Source organism: Phacochoerus africanus, chromosome 2 (genome assembly GCF_016906955.1).
Source record: "Phacochoerus africanus isolate WHEZ1 chromosome 2, ROS_Pafr_v1, whole genome shotgun sequence".
Lineage (NCBI taxonomy): Eukaryota > Metazoa > Chordata > Mammalia > Artiodactyla > Suidae > Phacochoerus > Phacochoerus africanus.
Window position 1 is genome coordinate 18,795,975 of NC_062545.1, and position 9,001 is coordinate 18,804,975.

Consider the following 9,001-nt stretch of genomic DNA (forward strand, 5'->3'; position numbering starts at 1 on the left):
CTTCATACCTGTTGTCTTTAAATAATGTATCTTAGTAACATTTTTAGATCTAAAGACGAAAATGGAATTGAGAAAAGGGAGGGAATATTCTGTGATTTGGTCTTTCAATAGAATGTCCTTTACACAAATATATTCGTAAAAAACAAGAAGCTACTCAAATAATGTGGAATTACACTCTGAGTTCGCGCTGCATATTCCCAAGACTGTCATCAGAGGACAGAATTTTCCTCCATATCAGAATCCTTCCTGAAGGAATATGGCAAAGCAGATGGAACAAATGGAAAGGTCTGGTGTCTGTAAACGAATCAAATATTTCTAGTTTTCTTTTATGCCAATAATAACCATCTAGAAAATATAATAAGGAAACAATATGATTAAAAATAGCAACAAGAATGGAAAATCCATAGGAATGATAACAAAAGTGTCTACCTCAATGGAGAAAACTACTAAACTTCATTGAGAGTTACACAGATGATTTGAGTAAATGTCTTCCAAATGGAAAACCAATCGCAGATGGAGTAGTACTGTATATATTTATTGGGAAAAAAAAAGTACTGCTATAAGTGGACCCACACAGCTCAAACCCCATGTGGTTATTGTTCAAGAGTCAACTGTATATCAGTGCCAGAATATAGAAAATTATTACTTCTTCTCTGTGATTTTTCTATGTCTTATGTTATTTGCATTGAACATGTATTTCTCTTGCAACTGTTTTTATTTATTTTTATTTTATTTTGTCTTTTTGTCTTTTTAAGGCCACACCCTCAGCATGTGGAGGTTCCCAGGACAGTGGTCGAATCGGAGCTGTAGCTGCCGGCCTACACCAAAGCCACAGCAACATGGGATCCCAGCCGGTTCTGTGACCTACACCACAGCTCACAGCAACACGCCGGATCCTTAACCCACTGCTAAGGCCAGGGATCGAACCCATGTCCTCATGGATACTGAGGTTCGTTAACCACTGAGCCATGATGGGAACTCCTGCAACTCTCTTTAAAAAGTTGCTATTAAAATACAAAAAACGAAAAAAGTTTATCTCATTTCAACCATGTTTATACAAGCACGCATTCAATGAGTGATTCAGAATTCAGCTATATGTCAAGGCTACTACCATCCTCAGAGGAATCAGTGTTCTGTATTGATTTGCTGTAATCCTAGAAGACTGGCACATCTCACGAGATGAGATGATGAGATAGGATGGAAATATTCAGTGAAACTTGTGTGCTAGTAAATACTCTTCAATTCTAGCTGTACTATACATCCCACCAAAATTGTCTCATGTGAATAAGAAGTACTTTGTATGCAGCCAATAAATATTTGATTTATTTAAAAAATTCCTACTTTTATTCACTTACATTGCAGAAATCTTGCATCGTTGATTCTGACAAAATTGTAGTCAGAATTTTAGAACTATCATTTATAGGTAAACGACTTGAAAGTTTGTGTTTATTTAATGTTCTATTTTGATTTCATAAATTAGTTAAGAGAGAGATTTAACACTCAGGACTACATATAAAGGGAGAATCCTTGTACTAACTTGTTTTGCGCTCTTCACATGTAAAGTGGGGTGTGACTGTGTGTATTCATAAGTTTGGGGAACTTACAAAATTTAATGGCCCATTGAGATTTATTTATTTTGTTCAGATGTAGAATATTGAAATCTAACATTTTCATGGAAATAATGACATTGACAAGGCACATTCTTATTTGACGTTTTAAAAAGTAGAGGCAAATAATTGGATTTAAGAGAGAGAGAAAGAGAGTACTACAAATGTCTTAAATATTTAGGAATAAATATTTCTTATTACTCAAGGTAATCCATTGATAAAATCAATGAAGAATAATGTGCAGTTTTTGGTATCTTTTCCTTAGTTCTGAAAAAAGCCTGGTGACTTGCAGTACTGTTTACATCAGAGAGCACACCCCCTCTTCCAGGAAGGTTGTGGTTGAACTTGAACCTAGAATGAGCTTATAAAAGTCCCTGCTGACAAAATCTGAGAGGCACCTTTGTGGATAATGTGTAGTGTTCCCCAGTGGGCATCACTAGGGTTTCGAAGCAACATCAATTTGACCATAATGTGTTTCCATGGTTTCCATACTTATCACTCTCTAACTTGGTAATGAGCCCTAATAAAATGTGATCTGACTGGATTAGAGCAAGAGAAAAAAAATCTGAAGAACACTCTAGTTATAGTTTCCTCTCTTATAAAACACTTGACTGACTCCTTTGGCTCAGGTTTTCCTAACTTTTCCAGTAAGGTGCAGAATGAGGTCATCAGCTCTCAGTATTTCAGGAGGGTTCAATGCTGCAGTCAGATCAATATTGTGTGCCTTGCCTGTGTTATTACGAGAAAGAAATATCTGCCTAGGAACTGGATGAGAACAAAAATGCTGGAGAAAGGCATAAACAAACAAAAAAAAAATGCCCAGTGAGGCCAATGGCTATGAAATGCGCAGACATCTGCATCCTTTATAGCTTAGTAACAGACAGAACTGTCGGATAAAAGTCAAAAGAAAATCAGCTGTAATGGAAGTGACCACACCGACCGTTTGGAGAAGAGACACAGCACATTCAACTTTCTGCTCCCTAGGGCCCGGTTAGGTCACAGTCAAGAGGGGAGTGGCTTATCGTGGTGTGATGGTTCGAAGTTCACTCGGTCACATGGAAGTCCTTTTGTGGAGGACTCAACATCCTGTTATGTTATATCCATATGGTATGTGGCCTTCTCACTGATAGCAATTCCTAGCTGCCTGTCCTTTTAACACTGAAGCGGCACCATGAATGGGAGCGAAGGGGCTTGCTCCCCGTAGTTTCAGACTCCACCTGCCCCCACTCCCATTTCAGTCTTCTTTCCCTCTCTGCTCTCAGCCAAGTAGCACCTGGCTTGAGTACCTGCCGACTCTCAGCTTCCTTTGTTGGGTAGGAGGAGCTACCTAGGGCTTTTTGGTGCCTATCCAGATGGGGGAAACGGGTATGAATGACCTCTTACCTCCAGCTCTTGGCAGAGTGGTACAGACAAGCCTGGAGCTGCTGTTCCAGCCTGGGGCAGTGCAGCCAGACCACAGGCACCTTTGCTGCTTGGGATTTGACTGCTGCTGATACCTGAGTCCTGCAGAGAGAATCCCTGGCCAAAGGTCAGGGGACCTGTTTTTTCCTGCGCATTGGGAAAGCCCCTCTAGTGACCACTCTAAATACCACTGGAAACCAAGTTCATTTGCAGTTTTCTCTCCAAGGAAAACAGGGACATGGAGAGAGATCTAGTTCAAGGCTAATTGAACAGAGGTTGCACAGTGACCAAAAAACTCGTACACATTTTCATGTTCTGATACCTTGAAGAAGACCAAAAGTTAAGAGTCTCAGAATAGGGAGGTCATCTCATTTTGAAATTCCTCAAATGTTTATGTCCAAGTAGAGAGCTCTGGTCATGACCAAGTTATCTATTCCATCATTTGCTAGTTGTGTAACCTTGAGCAGCTTATTGCCATCTCTGTGTCACAAGTTCCTTATCTGTAAAATGGAGATAATAATGATTTCTACAATATAGTTGTCATGGAGCTTAAAGGAGACCATGCATCAGATGATGCAGCCTATGATAAAAATTCAATAAATATCACTTAGCAGTATTGCGATTTCAGGGAACAGAATAATATATTTTTTCTAATTACTACATATTTTCTAGCTGTTCTATGAATAGACTACTTTTATGCAGAAAAAAAAAAAAACCTTCAAGAAGTGCTTTTATTTCCCCAGGGGCTATTAAAATGTCTGGTCCTATTATAAAGACTTTTGCTTTCAGCCCAACAGACATGCTTAGAAACAGAATGGACTCTGGGGCAGACAGGGCTACGGGTTTAATGACGTCAGGTACCTAGCGACTCCCACTTTAGGCAAGTCTGAAAATACCCTCTCTGCCCTTTCTCAACCAAATGGTAAGCCAAAATCAAGCAAGCTACACAGCCAAGAAATGATGTCTGGGCTCATGGGTCTGTTTTCATTAATTTTGTATTAATTATGTATTGAGTATTTATTGAGTTCTCTATGTAAAGTGTCGTAGACTTGCTCGCTTTGAGACCATATAAAAATGTTGCAGATGCAGTCTGGTGACCTTCAGGAGCATATGCATACAGGAAAAATAGCACATGCAAAAATTACCACCATAAAAGTAGGTATGGAAGCTACTATCAGAGTTATGTAAAGCTATGAGCCCAGCACATTCACTTTTTTTTCTACACAATGTTTGGATTTTGCTGTATAATTATGCTTTGAAGAAAAAGGTACTCAAGGAGGAGCACACACAACATAAAGGTGTGAAAATGCTAAACATGATATTATAATAATAAAACCTAATTTACATTTGCTGCTGCGTGTTGGGCTAGGGGCTATTTATCTGTCTACAAATACAGATGCTAGAGAGTGTGCCTTAAAGTAAGCAAGAGATTAACCTGCAAAGATAAACTGGCATAAGAATAGAACTTCTAACCCCTTCAGTGATGTCAGGTCTCCCTATCAAGAATAATGGGGTTTTCTGGTCTGGGGTGACCTTATGGCTATGGTGCCTGGTGGCAGGTGAATGTATGTCCGATGTGGCGGGGCCAGTTCTGGGCTTGAGCACTTCACAGCAATCCTATGAGGTAGACAGTGAAGGTATTGCTATGTCCACTTGGAGATGGTAAGAATGAGGCACGAAACCTAAGTGACTAAACCAAGGGAGCTTAGACGACGAGTTTCAGAGCTGGAAAAGTATCTATATCTTGCTTAGCTGACTTCTAATACACTTTCATCCTCAAATCCAAGTTGTTATCCTGTGGCTCTGAAATACCTCATGTTGTTGATTTTAGAGAGAAAGGCAGAAACTTTTATGTACAGAGATAATGTAATAGGTTACAATAAGTGGCACCAAGCTCAGGGTGTTTGGGTAATTTGAACTGAATGCAAATTGTAGAAATCCTAATGGTTATAACTGTGCTAATCTTTATTTGCAAGGAGTTGTAGGGGTGGCTCTGAAGAACATGGGAGAGTCCAAGAACCTGAGTATTCAGAAGTCAGAGGTTTGAAAAGCAGGAAAAGCTTTGAGATCGTCTAATTTCTTTATTTTTATTATTATTATTTTTTGTCTTCTTAGGGCTGCACCTATGGCAATATGGAAGTTTCCAGGCTAGGGATTGAATCGGAACGGTAGCCGCTGGCCTACGCCACAGCTACAGCAACACCAGATCCGAGCTGCGTCTGCGACCTACACCACATCTCAAGGCAACGCTGATCCTTAACCCACTGAACAAGGCCAGGGATAGAACCTGCATCCTCATGGATACTAGTCAGATTGGTTTCCACTGAGCCACAACAGGAACTCCAAATTTCTTTATTTTATTAGTGAGAAACTAAGGTTCAGAGAGATCATTGCCAAGGTCACATGGACAGTGAGTGGGGCAAGGCTAGGTCTCTTTATTATACATTAATTAATTAATTTCTGAGGAATTGGCTTACATGATTATAGAGGTTAAAAATCCTATTATCTGGGAGTTCCCATTGTAGTTCAACAGGTTAAGGACCCAACATTGTCTCTATGAGAATGCGGGTTTGATCTCTGGCATCATGTACAACTGCAAAAAGCAAGAAAAAAGTCCTATGATCTGCCATTTATAAGCCAGAAATCTAGGAATACCAGTGGTGTAATTCAGAGTCTGATGGTCTGAGAACCATGGGAACTGATGGTACAAATCCAAGACCAAGGGCTCAAGGGCTGGAAAAGATGACATGTCCCAGTTCAAGAGTGAGGCAGGGAAAAGAAAAGGGCAAATTCTTTCTTTTGCTGCCTTTTGTTCTCCTCAGGCCTGCAGCAGGTTGGATGATGTTTATCTACACTGGGGAAGGCTAATCCACGGATTCAAATGTTCATGTCTTCTAGAAACACTCACACAAACAACTCAGATGAATGTTTCATTTGAGCATCCACAGCCACTCACATGGACATAAAATTAACTATCCCACCACTTCTGATGGGGAAGGAAGACCGAGGGGGTCAGTCCTTTAGAACGAGCATTGGAAGTGGCAGCAGGGGAGATGGGAAAAGAGTGAATGGGTCAAGGAGCAGGAAAGAGTGGGCGAAGGTTGGTCCTGTCTGTCCAGAGGGAAAACTGGCCCTAGAGCAAATCCAAGAACCTTTGCCAGCGCGAGGGTACAAATGTGAAATTATAAAGTATCATGCCTCTCTTCTGAAACATTGCCTTCAATTTTACCATGTTGCATTTTGCTGGGTTCCTCTGCAGGTGCAAAAGTACAAAAAGGTAAGTGTCTCACGTATGTCTGAATTTTCAACCCAGAGTGACTGAGAAGTCTCCAAATCTTATTAGATTGAAAAGGAATTAGTTGGATTAAGTTTCTACATTGGACAGGTTGGGGGTTCAGAGTCACACCACAGAATTTAGTTTTAGAAAATAAAGTTATAGTTCAGTAGCCCCTGAGAATATCATAGTAAAGTTCATATTTGTATGACTTGGGGTGAAAATAAAGATCCTGAGGCTTAAGAAAACTTAAAAAAAAAGTCTGATCTATGAAATAGAGAAGTGTGAAAATCCCTAGTCTATTCTGACAGAGAAATTCAGTGATTTGCTCAAGGTCTCAAAAAATAACAGAGGCTAAAGCAAAGACATGACCCAAGGATATTTCCATCCTTCTCTTTTAGGATGTGTGCAAAGAAGAGGAATGTCAGGCATTGCTATGTGTTGAGTAGGGTAGACTCTCTTTATAGGTAACCTGTCTTCTTCCATGTTGAGGTACCTTGAAGTAAATATTCTTGGTTTTGCACAGGATGACCTGAAGCCCCTCTTGGTTATGCCTCTTTAGGTTGAAGAGACACTTACTATTCTGGGAAAAGAACAGGCTGAAGCCTTCAGCCACTTGATGAAGGCTGCCCTCCCTAAGCCCTAAAGAGAAGGTGCATCCGTTTGCATCAGCATCCCTAGGGCTTTGGGGAAGCAAGGGACTGAGGTCTAAACTTTTATATTTGAAGTTCAATCACTTGGGTCTCAATGATGGGGATATCTGCTGGCAAGAACAGAACAAACATCCTTAAGGAGAAATTCGCAAAAAAGGATGGGGGTAAATTGCCCTGGTTGCTTTGGTACAACAAAAAGCCTCCAAGTGTCAGGCAGTGGGGACAAGTTCAGATTACACAGATCCAGTCCCAGGCAGCAGAACTTGGTGTCGGCATTGCTAGTATATTGACCAGACTTTCTAATTTTCTCTCTCTCCAACCTACCCCATCATTCTTTTTTTTATATATCATGATTTTATTTATTTTCTCATTACAGCTGGTTTATAGTGTTCTGTCAATTTTCTTTTTTTTAATTAATTTTTTTCCCACTATACAGCAAGGGGATCAAGTTATCCTTACATGTATACATTTTTTCCCCACCCTTTGTTCTGTTGCAATATGAGTATCTAGACATAGTTCTCAATGCTGCTCAGCAGGATCTCCTTGTAAATCTATTCTAAGTTGTGTCTGCCCATCATTCTTGTATAGAGTAAAGACTTTGGAATGAATAAGCCAGCAGTGTTTTCGATAAGTTGGTAAAAGGGAACCTTAATAACATGATGCTGGGTGTTTTTCTAATAAACATTGTCAGGACTCAAAAATTAATTGAGGGAGAGCACAGCATTAACAAAATGATGTGATTTCATTTAAATCACAAAGCTGAAAAACAGGGACTCATCTTTGTTGCTGCACATAGCATTGTTGCATTCTTTTTTATAGATGAGTAGTATTCCATTGCATATATATACCACATCTTCTTAATGTATTCATTGGTCAATGGACATTTAGGTTGTCTCCATGCCTTGGCTATTGTAAATAGTGCTGCTTTGAACATACAGGTGCATGTATATAATTAAATAAAGTGCCCGTGGACTTTACATGTGTTGGTGGATGGTATGCTGAAGGAGTCACACATGGGAAGTTTACCTTAGGAAAAGAAAGGAAGAAACTTTGTGAGTGTCTAGGGAGCAGCTTATAGAAAAGAACCCAGCTGGCTGCTTTGCTGTAGATTGTGGTTGAGGGGGCTGTTCTCAGGTGGAAGGGACAGAAAAGACCTTTTTGTAACATGAGTAGCTCTGCAAGGGAAAGGGATCTCCTTGCGACCCAGGAGATAAGGGGCAAATTTTATGGTGGTGCTCCCTGAACGTCACAGAAGATCTCCCTTTTGGGTTGCCCAGTTTGAGCGCTCATAGAAAACTGTGTGCAATATGCATCTACAGATATCATGTTGACGAGTTCCCGTTGTGGCTCAGCAGGTTAAGAACTTGCATAATGTCTGTGAGGATGTGGGTTCAATCCCTGGTGCCCATCGGTGGGTTAAGGATCTGGTTTTGTGACGTGGCTCAGATCTGGCGTTCCTGTGACTGTGGCATAGGCTGGCAGCTGTAGCTCCAATTCAACCCCTAGCCTGGGAATTTCCACAGGTGTGGCCTTAAAAACAAGCAAACAAAAATACAAATATCATGTTGGCTAGTAGGGAAAAGAAATGCGTTGCAGAGGAAATGTAATAAAACTCAATTATTTTGGTGAATATATCTAAACAGGCATTTGCTTTTAGTCTCTGTAATTTAGGTTGCATGAAGATGTTTTAGGTGAAGCTGGACTCTTTCTTGGCTAGTTTATGGGCCTAGAGAATGTACATCTACTCTGACTCAGCCACTAACTCGATAGTTGGCTTTTCTAATCCAGAAGTTCATGTCCATGTGCATAATAGCCACTTTGACTTTGAGATAGGTGGACAAGTTGGTTTTCTCCAGTGCCACACCAAGCCTCTGCTCAGCATTTCCTAGAGGTGCTGCCTAAGTCAGATAATTGAAAAGATTCCTGCTACCTTTGCCCTGATCTTCCCTATGTAATGGCCTTTTGGGGCTCATAACTTAGAACCCATAACCTCTTTGTCCATAACTTAGAACCACTCAAAGGGTTAAGTGAGCCTGTGGAAGGGAATGAAATCCCACTCGTGGATA